Source organism: Erithacus rubecula (assembly GCF_903797595.1).
Source record: "Erithacus rubecula genome assembly, chromosome: 3".
In the NCBI taxonomy this organism is placed as follows: domain Eukaryota; kingdom Metazoa; phylum Chordata; class Aves; order Passeriformes; family Muscicapidae; genus Erithacus; species Erithacus rubecula.
Genome location: NC_136689.1, coordinates 112,973,707 through 112,993,832, shown reverse-complemented (window position 1 = coordinate 112,993,832; position 20,126 = coordinate 112,973,707). Strand labels below are relative to the sequence as shown.

At 42.0% G+C, this 20,126-nt stretch overlaps 1 protein-coding gene across 3 annotated transcripts in view; it reads right to left on the bottom strand.

The window, feature by feature from the left end:
• NKAIN3 (sodium/potassium transporting ATPase interacting 3) overlaps window positions 1-20,126 on the bottom strand; it is a 347,132-nt gene that overhangs the window by 237,183 nt on the left and 89,823 nt on the right. The gene's annotated exons all lie outside the window — the stretch shown is intronic.

Here is a 20,126-nt window from a genome sequence, read left to right as displayed (position 1 = left end):
TTCAAAAATTTATGAACAGTGACTGAGTGGTGGATTTGAAAACTCATTAAATGGATTTCACTGTTTCTATTTATAAAAATATTCATGAATATTGTTCTGAACATCTTCAGCTCTCACTGTGTAAAGGTAGAATTTGAAAAAGTGTCCTCTTACTCCAACATCTGCAGGCACAGATGAAAGCTAGGCTACACTTCAGTCCGCTGGAATGGTATAAATTAGAATATAAAGTGAGAGAGGATCCCAGCACCAAAAGGTGAAAATTACAGACAAAAGGAAGGAGAAGCACAAAATCAGGAGAATCCTGGGAATTATTCTAAGGAGTTAGACATGTTTTTCTTGTAACTAATTCTATGCAGTCATATAATAAAGGTTGTTGCTATACTGTATGAAGAAAGAAGATTAAATTATCTAATATCAGTCTGGGCACATTTCAAAACTCAAGGAAGGAAACAGTGCTAGCAGTGGGATCAGTATCAAGACACTTTCTGATAAGAATGACAGGCCTTACAAAACCTGGCACGGGAGAGCCGTGTCTCACCCACGCTCTTGGCACTCCCCTCCTCTCACCCCTGCCAGCTCTCCATTTCAGCATCTCTTCATTCCCATAATCCCAGCAACACCACCTTCAAATTCCAAACAATTTAATCAAAACCAGTGGTAACTTTTCATTGATTTGGGAAAGAACTGGCCAGGCCTTTCAACTGGGAGAACCATGAGGCAAGAACTTAGCATTTCTCTATGCGCTAATTGTATAATAATTAATAAAAGTAAATTAGATCAAATATAACTTAGAGAAAACCACTCTCCTGAATTATGGCAGTTGAAACATAGCCAGAGGAGCACTTTCAGGAGCCTGCTTGGCTGTTCAGTACTGATTTAATTATGATGTTTAGACATGGTCTACTACAGAGATACCTGCTGTAGCTTGCAAGCTACGCCAGAGCTCAGACAGATGAGCTGATGTGTCACCAGTCAGCAAGACAGAAGTGCAGCACACCATTGTGTGAATTAACATGGTTCCCTTCCAGAGGTTTGTCTAAACTGTTCCTTCAGTTTGAACCCAAGAAAATTCAAACCAGTGATTTAAGTCTGAATTCTAGGTTTTAGAGAAATTTTGCCAAAGCACATCCTTGCACAGTTTTTCTGCATTAAAACATTACTGTACGTGATTTTGCAGATTCTGAGTTATTTGGACATAGAATTCATCAGTCCATCTAACTTATCAAGTACTAGAGTCTTTCATCCCTAATGTTTCTTCCAACACACTGCTGTGGAGATATAACAAATAGCTACAGAATCCACAAATAAAAGTTCAGCGTTATAATCTCATCATTTTAACAAAAGTAAATAAAGCCCGTGCACTGAAAAAAATCCAGTAAGTGCTAACTTTAATATGCATTATATATTTTTCTGATCTCAGGAAATTGAATCTGAAAATTTTCTTTCCTACTACTGCTAAGGTGTTTTGGTTTTGATTTGGGTTTGGTTTTTTTTTTTGGGTTTTTGTTGGTTTTTGTTTTTTTTTTTTTGCTGTTTTCTGAGGTTTGGGTTTTTTTTTAAACTAATCAAAACAGGCAATCCTGTATTTTGTTTCACAGTCCTTCCTTCCCTGGGGCAAAGATGAACTTCACTCTTATCAATTCTTTTGTTGTTCCTAGAATGATTGCTCTGTTGACAATATTGTTTGATGTTGCCATCTCAGCTTTCCAGTGCCTGATTTGTTCACTTCATTCTCAAAGTTATTAGGCTTTTCATTCCAAAAATAAGCTGATTTCCTCACTTAAAAACCAATGTCATCTTCATGTATCATAGATTTACAGTTCACAACAATAACAGATCATGGAAACAGTGACATAAAACATTAAATTATGAAAATGTGTGTCACTTGCATAAGAAGGAAACAAGTGATAGCCCCATATAAGTGAATATAGATCATTACTGCACAAAGATCATCATCAATAGGTACCTACAAGGCATCTGAGCTACTGCTCTCACAAATTCACAGGAACAAAATCTGAACTTGTGGATTATGAGACAGAATGTGCTGGCCACACTCCACCCTCCCAGTGTGCACCCACCCAGCTGCATGCTGAATTTACCTCAGAGGTGGGAATGATGACTGTATCTCACCCACTACACCTGTGCACATGGACTGTGGAGCACAATAGGAATCAAAATGCTGTTTCAACCATTTTGAGTGAACAGTCCCTTCCAAAAACAAATACAGTTAAGACACCACCATTTTGAGGGTTTGCTTTTAAGTATTTTATATATCCTAAACCAGCATTTCTCAGGATGACTTATGTCACAATCAAGTAAATATATAGTGATTCAGCTGTATTTTGACTTGAACTTTCAAAACTGTAAATTTTCTTCTTGAAAACACTCCTCCAGACATCCTCTGCAATGGTAAAAATAAACAGAAACCCTTAAACTCTTTCATAAGCTATTTTCTAAGTATAAAAGACAATTGGTGATAATATAAATATAGCTAACAATCCCAAAATAAAATCTCCAATCTGCTGTTATGTGCTAACATTCTGGATTTCTTATGTATCTTTAAATAAACACCAGAAATAACACGGAACATTGGGATTGTCTTTTACAATGCCATCTTTATGTAATGGCAATGCTCCAGTCTCATATGAGAGAACATACCTCACAATACCCTGACAGAAGCCACCCAGCTTTATACTTTTAAATGATCAACAAAAATCCTACATGATTATGAGTTCCCAAAGACTGAGGAATTAGTTAGTAAAGCTTAGAGGCCAAGATCCACGTTGCATTCTCAGGCAAAAAGGAGCTTGGGTGCTGCATGTGGAACTTGTTGCAACAGCTCATCCTCTTTGTTCTATGAGCACACAGCATGCCAGCCTACTGCTTGGCTGTGCAGACAAAATCAATGCAGAAAGAAGGCCAGCAAATAGTTATGGAACATCTGGAATCCCAAAAAGTCAGTACCAAGGGGGTCTCCATGACCATTTTGGCCTCCTTGTAAAGATACCACCATGAATCCTCCTGCTGAGAGCTGCTGACTCCCAGCCAATGCCACACTCACGAAACCTGTGGTGAGCACACAGGACTGGCTTTAGGCTGTGGCTGTGCAGGTATCTAAGGCACACTCAGCCCTTTTCCTGTGTACTCAATGGCTGATGCTGCTCTGACATACTGTGAGCCCATTCAGCTCAGTGAGCCAGCATCAAACTATGATGTTGTTCATTATGGGGAGTTACTTCTGTGCCTTATCAGTGCCCTGAACTTAGTTCCTGCTGCCAAATTAGTACAGTTCTGTGCTGCTCCTACTAGAAATGGGTAGGTTCTGTTCACCTTTGTTACCTCAACCATCTTGTAGGTCTACAGTACAAAACTGGAAAGGCATCTTCCAACCCAAACCATATGCGGATGTCAAGGTGGGCAGGGGTAGGAAAATAAAGACAGCAAATGCAAAGTGAACTGCAGGTCAATTCAAGAGCATGAAACTCGAAAGTCTCTCTTTAAAACAATGTCATAAATGCTTGTTAAAGGAAAATTGGCAAGCAACAACCATTACACTTACAGGTCAATCATCTATAGCTGAAATTTATTCAAATTAAGAAATATCCATTCTGTAATTTCAGCAACCAGAAGTATGCACTTTTATGGAAATGAAAGCAATTTTGTCCTGGTTTGCAACACTCATGCTGCATACTTGCATTTCCTTTAAGGGTGTTATTCCCAGCCTTGAACTCTGCTCTCCAGAAAGGATCAGAGACAGCATGAAAAGTATGAAGTCTGAAACTATTATGACAAGGTATCAAGTATCATGTTAATATGCAGTGTCCGTCACAGATTAATTTTAATGCACGAGCCCTTGGGTCACATCAACATCACAGAGTTTTCTGGGTCACCAAATTAAAAGGCATGGTATCATCTCCTTTTGACACAGAAGCAGTTCATTAAAAATATTTGCAAGGATATGGGAAAGTAATCTTGGACAGACACATGCTTTGAAAATTCTTCTTCAAGTTACCCAGGCTTGAGTCTCGAACAGAGACAAGGTCTTCTGGGAATAAAAGTCAAATTTGAAAATTAAACTAGATTAAAGTTCTCAGCTGGACTTTGTTCTCAAAGGTGAAGTACATTCTGAGAATGTATAATTCCTGGAACATCCTGTACAGACCATAAACGCTGATTTTTAATGAGTTTCTGAACCTACTGTACCTCTGATTTTTCATGACAACAATGGTGGTGGTAATTCAAATATGAATAAATTTTCTCTCCAAACAGCACATCACAAGTGTCAATTTTGATGAATAGACTATCAAGTCATGACACAGTCAAAAAATTGAAGTAACTGTAACGTCACATGGTGTTTGTCATTAAAAAAACCATTTGTACTTTCTTGAGCATCACATCCATTTGCTTCTATTTGTGAGTAGAGCTACACAAAAGTATTGGAGTTTCTTGCATTATCAAAGCAAATTACTTGTCAACTATAAGCAGAAAGGTTATATGTTGCAGAAAACATTAATTCACTCCTTTTCATAGAAGTTGTTTCAAATATTTTTGAATGTCTAAAAGAAGATAATTAGAGCTCAAGGCATTGCTGCTGTCAGTCTTCACAATAATCACCAACAACATTAGCAGAAAATAAATGAGATTCTAGTGTCAAGTTACCTGAACACAAAAAATATTGTAGCTGATGGAAAAAAAAAACAAAAAACCAACCAACAGAGAAAAAGCAATTAATATAACACAAGCAAATAGTGATTTCAAGTACAAGACTATGGAGATGATGATCATAGACATCCATCAGATACATTCCAAAATCTTTATTGTATCTTAATGGAGACTTTACTTGCACATTAAGCTGTTGCACTCTTGCCTCTCACATGTCAACACTGGCAATCTCAAGGACTCATTTACAGACCTCTGAAGTTAACCAGAGTTTGCAGAGAAATTTGCCTTGCATGTGTCTGACACATCAAAAATATGATAGAAAATGTTACTGAAATGTTTATGTAACTATAATGATGTTTGAGAACATTAGTCAGTTTATACCAATCTCATGTGGTTTTGCCACTCTGTTTTACTCTTCTACACCAATTGCTTGTTTCTTTTATGTCAGTGTCTGTATTCATAGAATTTTAACTTTAGATGCCTTTAAATGGGGGGGGGGGGGGGGCGGAGAGTGTAGGCACATCAAAAATTATAACTGCTTAAAAAATGTCTCTCATTACCATTCTTTAAAAGAGAGGTTGATAAGGCACCTGAAGTCACAGCTATTGCACACAAAGTCATTGTCAGTATGTTGTGCTGCCAGTACCTTCAAAGTGAGAGTTACAGGGCAGGAGAGACATTGTCCATTCTTCTTGCACCCATTTCTGCTGTGCTTTGTTCTTAAGAACAATCCTGAAAAGCATTTAAATTTGCACATGCACTTCATTTTGTGAAAACACTAAGTACACCTCAAAGTACCTGTTTATCCTTTGAAAAATATTACTTTCCTTGATCAAGCTCTATATATTTGTGGCAGTTTTGTTCAACTAGCTTCACTGTTCTTTCCACAGCTGTAGATAGAGTAGATAGAATAGTTTAGCAGTCACCTAGCTAGGACTCATTAGTTTTGCTGATGACAAGCTACAGTTATCCATACCATATTTATAATACATCACCTAATTCGTGCTGTGTAGGAGATCCCAAGAGATAAAGCACCTTCCTACATTCTTCACAGCTTTTCTCTGGCTCATGTTTGTCCTTCTCTCTCCCAAAAGAGAAATCTGTTCTACCAGATGCTGAAACAGCCCACACACCTTCAGAGAACACTAATACTCAATATTTCTGAGCTTGTATGACACGAAAGCTTACTAGCACAATTATAGCAGAATACTATTCCAGCATATTTCAGACTCTGTGCACTGCTACTGCATCCAACCATCTTTCTAAATTAAAAAAAAAAGAAAAACCAAATAGTAAAAGTATCTTATCAACTATTTATTTACAAATTATGGTGTCAGAACTGAAACAGAATTTTTAAAAATTTTCTTTTTACAAAGACATAAAAACATCTTGTTTAAAGGCATCTATTTTTCAGTTTTCCCCCAGAGCTTTCGTTTCTGTTCCACCTAGTCAAAAAGCTGTTGGGATGCTTGGACAGTTGGATACAATTCTCAGCTATGATCTTCTTCTCATTAATCCCCTTCACTGACTGTTGACCAGCCCCAAATGGATTTTCCCTTGGGAATTCTTTTTTGTAGTCACACTTCCCTGAAGACTAACCATGATAATTAATTACAATATCACATTCTCTCCCAGGGGAACCAGCTGACCCATAGTTCAATATCCCTTGGGAATTGTTAGGCAGAGACACCTTTCAGCTGGACCATGAACAGAATATGCAGATTTCAAACAGAACAGAACAGATTCCACTGGTGGGTAACTCAATAATATACATTTACCTGACTGGCATACAAGGCAGTGTTCAGGCTCAGCCTGTAACTCTGACAGACTGGGAATGATCCCATGCCAGTATATAAGTAAGAGAGAGGAACATGCAAGTTGGGCAATACTAGCTAGGAAAGAGAATCTTAGCAAGAGTAAGACCCAAAGTAATAATGATCCTAGGATTGGTGCTGCATTGATGTAAGACATAGAAAAAACTAGAAAATTAATCAACCTTCTGCAAAATTGTGGATGAAAATATGCAAGTATGAACTTAGAAATTATTAGAAAAGATTTGTGCTAGTTAGTCATGCTACAGAATGTCTGCATCCATATAAATTCCTGCTTTGAACGTCTTCCAAACACAGGTGCAAGAATAGCCACTGAAGTTTTGAAAACTGCATTTGTAATAGTTTTTGCCTGAAGAATTTGAGGTCAGTACCTCAAAACCTGGTCTTCCTAATCCATCTGATATTCCCAGCCAGGTTAGAGCAATAAAGATAAAATTATTTTGTGATTAGAATGATTTGTCTTTGCTATTAATAGGACAGTGACACTGACACAGTCAGTAAGACTGAGATCCTAGAGTGCTATGTTCTATGTGCTAAGGGTCAGTTTAAGGCTTTGAGATACATCATGTAAGTCTGCCAAGAAGGAAGAAGCTTTGTGACCTGGGTGAGGACTTTCAGGTAAATGGTTGTTGGGAATGGAGAAGAGGGAGAAGCAGCAGGCATTTGTTGGAATATAAAGGGTAACTGAAGCACCTTCTGTGAAGATCTCTGTCCCTCCTTCAGCAGACAGTCACACCTCATTCACCCATTAATTGAAGGTAATGGTAACATTAGCTGACAATCTGACTTTTCAGGGCTCCTGATCAGATAAAATGCTCTGTATGCTTTGCTTCACCATAAGCACTGTGCCTAATTTCCCTCTATTTAGAGGCAGGCCAGTCCTTTATTATCTGATGAATGAAATCATTCTGATTTCCAGGATTGCACTGTTGTCATATAGCAGAGGCTATGACTCCATCAACCATTAATGACGCTCTTCTCAAAAGTAATTTGTGCAAATATGTGGGAACAGGATGAAGCTGTGTCATTAAACAGTCCTATCAGCATCACATGACACTATCCAGTCATGCACTTTGCAATGAAATAATAACCTCAGAATTACTTTGTGCATTGGAAATGTTACCTCTTAAGTCATAGGCAGTTCACTACTGCCAAGAGTCCAAAACTGTGCACACAGGTTTTTCACTTCATTTACTTGCTTCCAGCAAAACACTCTTGCAAAGGCACAAAGTATGCTTTGTTCAGTTACAACATGAATAACTTCAAATATTTAGCAAGGTTCCTAGTTCACAAGCTCTGAGATCTTTAACTTTTTCACAAATGTATGATTACAGCCTAAAGAAAAACCTTCTCTCCAAATTAGAAACTGTTTCAAGACTTTTAATAGATTATCTGAAACCCAATAATGAGTTGTACATTGTAAGTACATTTAACAGTCTGCCAGGCAGGGTCTTGATAAAGAAATGTTGAGGAGGAAGAAAAGGGGATGTAAGAAAGAAAAGAAAGAAGAGTGCCAAGGTACTGCATTCTTAGTTCAAAGGTGAATAGAGGTTCAAAACTGATCAAACTGTCAGACAGAAAGTCCTTTCTTTTAAATGCAACAAAAAGCATTATCTTCCCTTTTACATAGCTGGTTTGTTGTTAGCTTTTTGTCACCATGGAGACTGCCATTGCTGCTGATTTTGTCTAACTGGTCAGTACATGTTTCTATCATCACCTAATATCAGCTGACTCTCCAGTAGAGAAATTTATATTTATTATTAATTATTGTCAACCTAGAAAAATAAATTAATTTTATTTTCTTATGTTGATGTTTTCTATTGTTGCTTACTTTATATTATATACATATTCCTATAAATTTTTACTTTCCTTACTCTCTCTCAAACACAAATTCCAGGGCTGATACAAGGGCAATGAGGAGACTCCTCCTTTCACTGCAAGTGATGCCACCTGTTTTTATTCTTATCTTCCATTTATCAAATCCTATAGAAAAAATTACAATGATTTGGTGTGGTCAGCTGAGAATATGATGTCTGAATCCTTTCCTCAAAGTAGTACAGACAAGACACTAAATCCCACTGAACCTGCATTCAGTTTCTTCCTTGTAAGAGCAGAGAATGACACAATATCTGATGTTCTCTAACAAATACTGTCCAATGTACTTATAGCTATGTCTAAAAATCAGAAATAGATATTTATTTTCAGGCAGCAGCATTTAAACAGCTATTTATAAAATACTAACACAATCTTAGTGTTTGTTTGTTGAAAAATATCTTTTCAACACCAACAACATGAGAGTTTCTGTTCTTCTTGGGAACAACCTCAACATAGAAAATAGTGGCTTTATTCAAAATCTGTGGCCATTCAAAAATGTAAAATAATTGTGAAGCATTGTTCTTTGTAAAGCAATAGTACAATTTTTTCATAGTATTGGTTTCTTTGCAAGAGGAAAAATTATCTGAAAAATTATAATGACAGCCTAAATTATTTGGAAGCAGAGAAAGCAAAGTTTTAATATTTCCTTGCTCAGACCCCCAAGGGAAACTGAAAGAGCAGACACTACATGGTCTCCTTTGGTTATCTTTTCAGATACCCAATCTTGGTTTCTTTCCTGAAACTAACTTTCCCTACAGTAGCAAATAATGCTTTTCACCTTTCCTGGAAGCACAGGATTGGCCACTGTAGCACAGATGACTCTTGATGTGACTCATGCTGCTCACACTTTCATCACATCTTGTCTGGACCACAGCAGTAAGACACAGATAGACACGCCACCCTCAATGCTTTGCAATTGCCAACTAGTAAAGATCACTACAACACATCTCCTCTGCAGAATATGTTACCATGAGCTAATCAAGCTCTTTTCTTGTTGTCTATTACTGATTTCCATGAAATTGCAAACCAGGGGCAAGGCTCAACCTCCCAGCTGAAGTCAGAAGATCAATGAAATGAGCATCCCTGACTAGATAAATCTGTTGTTTTGCTCTAGATACTGTCTCTTACACATGTAAAAAGTAAAACTAGTTTTGAAGTCATTACCTTACTTGGTTAACCTGTATTTCCACTACAGCAGCTTAAGCACTCTTAAAAAAGACTAGCTCCTTAAAAATGTGTGGATCTCTCAGATGGATATTGCCTGCAACTTCTCAGTGCTTTTATTTATTCTTGGGCTCATCATTCTCACCTTCATGCCTTCCATCAGGCCCTCTAGCTGAGAAAGACAGAGGCAAATCCATCTACTATACTAATATTTTAGCAAAACAAAAAACTCAAATTTTTATGTTCAGTTGAAGATGTACTTTAGATTAAAAATTAAATGTGTAGGATTTTGATGATGACTTAGAGACAGAAATCTACTGAGCTGGATGTGGCATCTCAGCCTATAAAAAACCCAGCTCAAAGAATATTTCTGACATCTTTTTAACTGTAAGTGCTTTCAGGAGAGTAATTGTCCATTATTGAAGTAAATTATACAGACAAAAGCTTCACTCAGAAGAGGAGAAATTCTATATGTATAACCACAGATAAGCTATATACACTTTAGTTCTGCAATTAGATACAGTCCAGGCCTGATGATACTTTCAGGCCTTTCAAGTAAGATTCAGTCAGTTCATGAATCATGGTAAAGTTACCAACAAATATTCATGTTTTGGTAGGGTTGAGTTTTTACTTTTCTGCAACTGTATTCTTCAACTACACAAGACACAAGATCATCAACCCTATGAAGGAAATACTAATTTCTTATCTTATTCATCAATTGAGTATTCTTTCAGCCCAGCTTAGTCAGTCTTAAATCTATGCTTCTAAGTGAAACAGTTCAAATATCAAACCAAAATAGTTCCAGTTATAACAAGACTCTAGACTAAGGAAAAATTTTATGTTGGTTTCTGTTTGTAGACAAATACACTGTGCAGGTATCAGTCTCCCAGACATAAGACATGTAACTGAGACCTCATCACACTTTTCAGTCTTTCAGCTCAGCTTCCTTTTATGCAAGTATTAAATAAAAATAATTGCAGAGGTTTTAACCTATGCCAAACACAATTTTTAGCTTACATACTAGATAAAGTCTTTTTTCTACTCTCTTAGTGCCATATCTATTTGAACTTCATCCACAACAATTAGACTATATTAAAGATTAATATCACACTCTCCTCAACATCCCAAATCAAGTAAATAACCCGTAAGAGATAGCTTATAATCATATTTAAAAGTCTTCTCCCCTGCACTAATCTCATTCTAAAACATTAAACCTGATTTTTTTTTTAATCTGATTTACTTCTTACAGCATACTATGGTTTATTTCTTACACTTTGCTGGCTGAATCAAGATTTGTGCAATACTAGAATGTACTTCTTAAGGTATTTATGTGGCTTAACTGACTATAATTATTTTTATTCCTCCTTTGCATCACTTCTGGCTCTTTTTCTAATTCAGAAAAATTGAAATATCAACAGTCTAATGAGAAATTATTGCCATAATCAGCATGCACATTTGAGACTATTGAGTTATATGTACATAACTAAGCAATACATATGAAGCTAGAGGAGACCTCTGGAACTGCTTTCATTTATCTGCAGGTATTTCTGAACATAGCAAGACAAGTCATTGAATACAGGCAGACATTTGCAACTCAAAGCTCAGGGATAAAAGAGGTCCTGTCCAAAAGTCTTTACAGACCCTGCTGAGGCAAAGTTAAATACTTCTGTCAAAGCTGGTCCCTGAAAAGACAATGAAGGCTTCACTTTTAAAGCAACAGAGAAATGTCAAAGGCAGGAATGAGAGTATCAGAAGGTTTTCCTAACAATTGTATGAAAAGTTTAAAGACCAGCTGGTTCCTTTCTGAAACTCGAATCTAACTGGCTGAGTGCAGAGCTTTTCCTGATTCTCTTTCAGCCCATTTAATTTCCAGCCACCATTAGTGCTGTCTGGAGTCCTGGGACAGCTCCCAGGAAACCTTTACACCAGCACTGGTGCCTCCTTCATCCCCAACAAAGCTGGCACAGAAAACTGAGGTATGGCTTCTCCCAGGAGCACACCTGCAGGCTAAACAGAACTCAGTGCTGATGTCACTTTGGCAGTGGAAGCCTGATGCCACTCACACACAGTGCATCAGTAATTATGTGTCTCATTCCTCTCAGGAACCAGTGCCATGACACACAAATGGTGCAAGATTTTATAAAACCTGGATTTGTGGTACAGCAGCAATCAGCTCCATTATCTTGAGGACTGGATGTCAGAACCACAGTACCACAATAACGGGGATTTTGGAGAGTGAGGCCAATGTTTCCTTCACAGTGAACAGAACATTCTTATTAAAGGTCTGATCTTAAACCAACAGAGAAACTTCCATCAATTTCAGTGCATTTTCCATTACACTTTTCATAATCCCACCAACTGTACAATACAGTTTTGAGCAATATATGAAGTAAATATATATTACATGTAATATCCTTGAAAATTCAAAACCTCTTTCTTGTTCAAAATAGTTCAATGGCTTCTAGAACACTCTCCCCCAGCTCTCAAGCTGAGAACTTTGGGGATGTACCTGCAGCCAGTACTTGGCTTTCCCAACACTGTAGTATTTGACATTTCCACTTGGACACAGAGTGAATTAAAACTCTTATCCAGGCCATGGTGACAGTTCAGTGACAGCTACACTGAGAGTCAGACTGAGAAAATCTAAACACAAAATCTGGACATTAGGAAAAAAAACCCAAACTTGACCATAGACACATAATTTCAATAGGCTAATTCTACATTTCAATTCACATTCCTGATATCTTATACATGCAGTGTGTCACTCAGATGAAGGGAACTCGGGGAGAGACTAATAACTCATTCAGACAAAAAACACAGAGGGGGCTGGGAGGGGTACAGGAAAGAAGCCTGTCATGCCTTTCATTCACAGGTTGTCCTGGTTTGAAAGGACAGGTGTCTGCCAGTAAGGGCAGAAGTTTCCCTTTGGAATAGAGACTTTGGTTCCACTCCCCCCCCAAGTATTATAATTGTTTGAATCAAGGACTCTGAGGCAGAGATAAGTGGGTGGGAATAACAGCTCTTTTACTAATATATCTAACTGTACAAGCAGAAAACATTAACAGTTAAAATTGCTAACAGAACGAAATAGATAACTCGGTGTCAGTCCCTTTAGATGCAAGCACGCTGTCTCTGTGCTTAGTCCACAGCCCGGATGTGCCAATGGCAGACGGGAACGAAGGCAGGAGGGAGGGGGTGGGGCGGCAGCGGCCACGCCGGTCCCGGGCAGGAACGGGCTGCAGCAGGGGCTCCTCGCTCACCGTGTGTGTCCGGGTGATCAGCTGTGTCCGCAGAGGCAGGAGGCTGGAAACGGGGCAGATGCAGGGCAGGTGATCGCAGAGGGTCTGGCTCTGCTGTGCTCCGGCCGCGTGGGCTGACGATCCCCGGGCGTCCTCGTCCGAGCTCGCCAGAAACGCGAGTGCCCTCCCGGAAGCCTCAGAGGCCCCTCCGGGAGCCATTCCCACCCACCCCTTTGTCTGGGCTCATCAGATATCCTGGGTGTAGCCCGGCCAGCTCCATTGGCATAATAATGGGAAAAATTCTTTCAATTGACACAGTAACAGAAAAACACTCAACCCCCAACATTATCCACCCCGAATTTTTTCCATGCCAACATGCTACATCATATTGAAATCTTTAAATTATGTACATACATACAGTTGCAGGCACAGTATTATATATAGTTCACCCTAGAACAAGGTCCCCTTGGGGTATGCATCGGGTCTCTCCATCCTTTTGCATCACCCACCAAGTGCAACCTGGTCCTTGAGCGAAAACCACCCCACGAACAGGATTGTCTTTGCTGGAAGCAGAGTTCACCCAGACAGTTTTCCCTAACATGCCTCTCAAGTGTACCACTGGAACCTTATCTCCATCTGCTACTCCCAAGGGCTCTGACTGGGCAGGGCCTGCTCGGTTAGTGGAACCTCGGGTATTCACTAACCATGTGGCCTTTGGTAGATTGATCTCCCAGTTCTTGAAAGTCCCCCCACCAAGTGCCTTTAAGGTGGTCTTAAGCAGACCATTACACCATTCGACTTTCCCAGCCGCTGGTGCATGGTAGGGAATATGGTACACCCACTTGATGCCGTGTTCTTTAGCCCAGGTGTTTATAAGGCTATTTTTGAAATGAGTCCCATTGTCTGACTCAATTCTTTCAGGGGTACCATGCCTCCAGAGGACTTGTTTTTCCAGGCCCAGGATGGTGTTCCGAGCAGTGGCGTGGGGCACAGCGTAGGTCTCCAACCATCCAGTGGTGGCTTCTACCATGGTCAGCACGTAGCACTTGCCCTGGCGGGTCTGAGGCAGTGTGATATAGTCAATCTGCCAGGCCTCTCCATACTTATATTTGGACCATCGCCCCCCATACCAGAGGGGCTTTACCTGCTTGGCCTGTTTGATGGCAGTGCACGTGTTACAGTCATGAATAACCTGAGAGATGCTGTCCATGGTTAAATCCACCCCTCGGTCTCATGCCCACTTATAGGTGGCGTCTCTGCCCTGATGGCCTGAGGCATCGTGGGCCCATTGAGCCAGGAACAGTTCTCCCTTGTGTTCCCAATCTAAGTCTATCTTTGAGACCTCTATCTGTGCAGCCTGATCTACCTGCTTGTTGTGCCTGTATTCTTCATTAGCCCGACTCTTGGGAACATGGGCATCCACATGACGGACTTTCACAGGGAGCTTCTCTACCCGAGTGGCAATGTCTTTCCACTCAGCAGCCCAGATTGGTTTTCCTCTATGTTGCCAGTCAGCCTTTTTCCACCTTTCCAGCCAACCCCACAGAGCATTGGCTACCATCCACGAATCAGTGTAAAGGTAGAGCTTTGGCCATTTCTCTCTCTCTCAGCAATGTCCAAGGCCAGCTGAACAGCTTTGAGTTCAGCAAGTTGACTCGATCCACCTTCTCCTTCGGCAGCTTGTGCAACCTGTCGTGTGGGGCTCCATACGGCAGCTTTCCACTTCCGGTTCATCCCCACAATGCGGCAGGAACCGTCGGTGAAAAGGGCGTAGCATGTTTCGTCTGCTGGCAGCTGGTTGTACGGTGGAGCTTCTTCAGCCCGGGTCACTTGCTTCTGCTCCTCTTCATCAGCGAGACCAAAATCTTCACCTTCTGGCCAGTTCGTAATTATCTCCAAAATCCCAGGGCGATTTGGGTTACCAATACGGGCGCGCTGCGTGATGAGGGAAATCCACTTGCTCCATGTGGCGTCAGTGGTGTGGTGGGTAGAGAGAACCTTTCCTTTGAACATCCATCCCAGCACTGGCAGTCGGGGTGCCAGGAGAAGCTGTGCTTCTGTGCCAATCACCTCTGAGGCAGCTTGAACTCCCTCATAGGCAGCCAAGATTTCCTTCTCTGTGGGAGTGTAGTTGGCTTCAGATCCTTTGTAGCTTCTGCTCCAGAATCCCAGGGGTCGGCCTCGGGTCTCACCAGGCACCTTCTGCCAAAGGCTCCAGGACAGACCATGGTTCCCAGCTGCAGAGTAGAGCACATTCTTTACCTCTGGTCCTGTCCTGACTGGGCCAAGGGCCACTGCATGAGCGATTTCCTGTTTGATCTGGGCAAAGGCTTGCTGTTGTTCAGGGCCCCAATGGAAATCGTTCTTCTTGCGAGTGACCTGGTAGAGAGGGCTCACAATCTGGCTGTACTCAGGGACGTGCATTCTCCAAAAGCCGATAGCACCTAGAAAAGCTTGTGTCTCCTTCTTGCTTGTTGGTGGAGACATTGCAGTGATCTTATTGATGACCTCAGTGGGGATCTGGCGCCATCCATCCTGCCACTTCACTCCCAGGAACTGGATCTCTCGGGCATGTCCTTTGACTTTGCTCTTTTTAATGGCGAAACCGGCTCCCAGCAAAATCTGGATGATCTTCTCTCCTTTCTCAAATACCTCCATTGCTGTGTTCCCCCACACAATGATGTCATCGATGTACTGCAAATGTTCTGGAGCCTCACCCTTCTCCAGTGCAGCCTGGATCAGTCCGTGGCAGATGGTGGGGCCGTGCTTCCACCCCTGGGGCAGTCGGTTCCAGGTGTACTGCACGCCCCTCCAGGTGAAAGCAAACTGAGGCCTGCACTCTGCTGCCAAAGGAATGGAGAAGAATGCATTTGCAATGTCAATGGTGGCATACCACCTTGCTGCCTTGGACTCCAGCTCGTACTGGAGTTCCAGCATGTCCAGCACGGCAGCGCTCAGCGGTGGAGTCACTTCATTCAATGCCCGATAGTCCACAGTCAGTCTCCATTCTCCATCAGATTTCTGCACAGGCCAGATAGGACTGTTGAAGGGTGAGTGGCTCTTGCTGACCACCCCTTGACTCTCTAGATCACGGATCATTTTGTGGATGGGGATCACAGCATCTCGATTTGTCCAGTACTGCCGGCGGTGCACGGTCATGGTGGCAATTGGCACCTGTTGCTCAGTCACTTTCAGGAGTCCTACTGCAGAGGGGTTTTCTGACAGTCCAGGCAAGGTGTTCAACTGCTTAATGCTCTCTGTCTCTACAGTAGCTATTCCAAAAGCCCACCTGAACCCCTTTGGGTCTTTGTAGTAGCCGTTCCTGAGGAAGTCTATGCCTAGAATGCATGGTGCCCCTGGGCCAGTTGCAATTGGATGTTTCTGCCACCCCTTCCCTGTCAGGCTAATCTCAGCTTCCAGCAAAGTGAATTCCTGTGATCCCCCCGTCACCCCAACAATGGAAACAGGTACCTTCCCCACATGTTCCGATGGTATCAGGGTGCATTGTAAACCAGTATCAACTAACACTTTATGTTTCTGTGGCTTTGACGTGCCAGGCCATCGCACCCACACTATCCAATAGATCCTGTCATCCCATGCTTCTCCCTGGCTAGAGGCAGGGCCCCTCTAGCCCTGGTTATTATTTCTTTCCTGGGCATACATAGTGGAGGTCCCTTCCAGGGGATCTGACAGAACATCCTCCTTGCTGTAATACCCTGCACCTTGCTTGTGGGAGGTTGAGGCTACCTTCATTTTAGTGCGGCTCCCTCGGTTAGCATTTCCCTCCCTGAGCTGACGTACCCGTGCTGCCAGGACAGAAGTGGGTTTCCCATCCCATTTTCCCATGTCTTCCCTATGGTCTCGCAGGAAAAACCACAGGTCAGCTCGTGAGGTGTATCCTCTCTCCCTAGCTGGGGGACGTGAAGCTCTGACTTGGGGGCCTGTGACTCGTACTGGTGCTACGCTGATCTTCCTCACCTCCCTCATCTCCTCCATCATCTCCTCCCTCATATCCCTCATCCTATCCTCAACCTGTTGGAGGTCCCTGGCCACGGCAGAGACATTAGCCTGCATTGGGCCATTCATCATGCTCTCGAAATTCCTGAGTTTGTTGGCAACAGAACACACTGTCTCTGGACTGTTATCGGCATTAATCATTGCTATGTAGGTGGTATATTGAGATAGACCCAAGGTTGCCAAATTCCATAACATCTGCCCTGTGCACTTGACCTTGTCAGGGTCATTGTCATGCTGTCCATCCCTCCCAAAGAGTACCTCTAATACTGCTGTCTCTCTCAGCTGCTGGATCCCTTCCTCAAGGGTCTTCCAGCGCATCCTACGGTGGTGCTCCTGCATTCTCTCTCTGTGTACAAACTTCTCTCTCACACTCATTAAAAGCCGGTCCCAGAGGGAAAGGAGGCCTTGCTCCCTTACGAATATCTGGTCCACACCTGAATCCTGGGTTAAGGATCCCAAATTCCTGGCCTCAGTTCCATCCAGTTGAACACCTGTTCCCGTAAGGTCCCAGACCCGGAGTAACCAAGTTGTGAAAGGCTCACGGCCCCGCCGAGCAATGTCTTTGCGCAGGTTACGGAGACTATCGTATGAGAGGGACTCGGTGACAATCTCAACCTCTGGCTCCCTTGCTGGTTGTGAGGACCCTCCTTGCTGATCCCCATTATCTAAGTGCCTCGTTTTAATCTTAGATTTCCTAGTTTCCACAGGAGCAACTGCTGCTGGCTGTGGCTGCTCCTGTGATCCAGCTAGAACCTGGACAGATACAACATCTACGGGTTCCACTGCAGCACCATCTGACTCTCCCTCTTTAGGGCAGGGGGAGGGTTTCTCACCAGCTGGAGAAAAATACTCCTTCATCATCTGGCTATGCTCTTTCAGCATTTGGCCTATATCCTTCACTAGAGCCCCCACCCACTCTGGGTGGCTCATTTCTGCAGTGGGCTGTGGGGCAGCATCAGGCTCTGGGGCAGCATCCCTAGTCCCTGGGGCAGAGGCAGGTTCTGGGGAAACATCCCTAGTCCCTGGGGCAGAGGCAGGTTCTGGGACCACATCCCTAGTCCCTGGGGCAGGTATCAGAGTTGTTGTCCAAGCCAATATTCCCTTGTTTCTGAATGCTAAGTAAAACAGGCCTATCAGCAACACCAGCCACTGTATAATAGCACTGGCAATTAAAACAAATCTGAAATCCTTGAGAACCAGTGGGGTAGCCTCAAAAAACTGGGTGATGGGTTGGGAGAAAATTTCCCTTGCACTCGTTATCTCACAGTAAGTACCATTACTGAAATAGCCCCAGAAAAACGCAGTTAGAGTACGATAGCTCCGGATCCATGCAACCGCTTCCCAGAAAAAATTAAAAACCCATGAATTCCTGACATAATCAATCCACCAAACTAATCGGATAATAGCTACAGTAACTTTTGTGAGGGGGCCCAAATTCAAAAAAGGGCTTGCAAATGGGAGGGAGATAGCTGTGACCACATGGAACACAAACCAGATTAAACCAGACAACATATTGCCAGTTAAGAGAGCTGTTATTCCTGTCTTAACTCTCAACTCAGTGCCCTCTGCCCCACGTTGGGTGCCAAAATCTGTCCTGGTTTGAAAGGACAGGTGTCTGCCAGTAAGGGCAGAAGTTTCCCTTTGGAATAGAGACTTTGGTTCCACTCCCCCCCCAAGTATTATAATTGTTTGAATCAAGGACTCTGAGGCAGAGATAAGTGGGTGGGAATAACAGCTCTTTTACTAATATATCTAACTGTACAAGCAGAAAACATTAACAGTTAAAATTGCTAACAGAACGAAATAGATAACCCGGTGTCAGTCCCTTTAGATGCAAGCACACTGTCTCTGTGCTTAGTCCACGGCCCGGATTTGCCGAAGGGCAGACGGGAACGGAGGCAGGAGGGAGGGGGGTGGGGCAGCAGCGGCCACGCCGGTCTCGGGCGGGAACGGGCTGCAGCGGCGGCTCCTCGCTCACCGTGTGTGTCCGGGTGATCAGCTGTGTCCGCAGAGGCAGGAGGCTGGAAACGGGGCAGATGCAGGGCAGGTGATCGCAGAGGGTCTGGCTCTGCTGTGCTCCGTCGCGTGGGGCTGGAGATCCCGCGCGTCCTCCTCCGAGCTCGCCGGAAACACGAGTGCCCTCTCGGAAGCCTCAGAGGCCCCTCCGGGAGCCGTTCCCACCCACCCCTTTGTCTGGGCTCATCAGATATCCTGGGTGTAGCCCGGCCAGCTCCATTGGCATAATAATGGGAAAAATTCTTTCAATTGACACAGTAACAGAAAAACACTTAACCCCCAACACAGGTTTTCAGTATTTAATTTTCTCTGTTAGATTTTCTAGCAGAGAAAATCTTTGTATCATTCTTTTGCTTTTCTCTTTGCATAATGCGTAGTGTTACATCAAAGAAAAATTAAAAAAAAAAAAACAGGCCAAATATAATATTCAGGCCAATCATATTTTTACAAGCTAGCAAGACTGAATAGGAATTGACCTGTCCTTATTAATTTCAATGTATTTCATATAAACAGCAATACTGTAAAATTAATTTGAAATATTACTTTATTAATTGTTGGCTTTGCACATTCCAGAGTGGGTTCAGCACATTTTATATTTTAATTGTAGTTGAGATGAAGAGTGATTGGATTAGATACAATTTATGTGTAATTGAAATTAATGAATTTGCTAATGAAATATTTATAGGTGACCTTTCCCTGAATTAATAAAAAAAAACATTCCTGTTTTGTTTAAAATATCTTTGATATTTACAGTCTGAGGTTAGATTTACATCATGTCTTTACATAAAAAAGGCTAAATAGACATCTGTTATTCCAGTAGATTGACAAAAAAAATCAGCCATATTGCAGTTTTCTCCTGCCAGACATATTTAGCATTTCTTGTCAGGTCTATAAGTGCCATTCCCAAAAGTTAAAAGTCCTACATAAAATCATTAATGAACTTGTTTATATGTGAATAATTTATTCTCATTTTGGTCCACCCACCAATTCTAGTGACATTTAGATGTGATCTAGTCTCAGGCATGTTGCCATTAATATTAAAGCAATGTGAAACTGGGACACAGGCCTGTGCTGCATTAATGATATTCTTATCAAACTGAAGTATGTTACCATTGTCAGAATTAGCAATGCAGAAATGCTAATGTGATTCTCCATGGGTTACAGCTGCATATTCCACTCTGTTAGAACTCTGGTGTTAGGATGACTACTATGAAACCCTAGCTGCAAAATACTGACCTAGCAACTTTGTAAACTTTGAAATAACCAGCATACTTATCTCTACATAGCCAGATGTGAAACTATATTAAATTGAAATCAGATA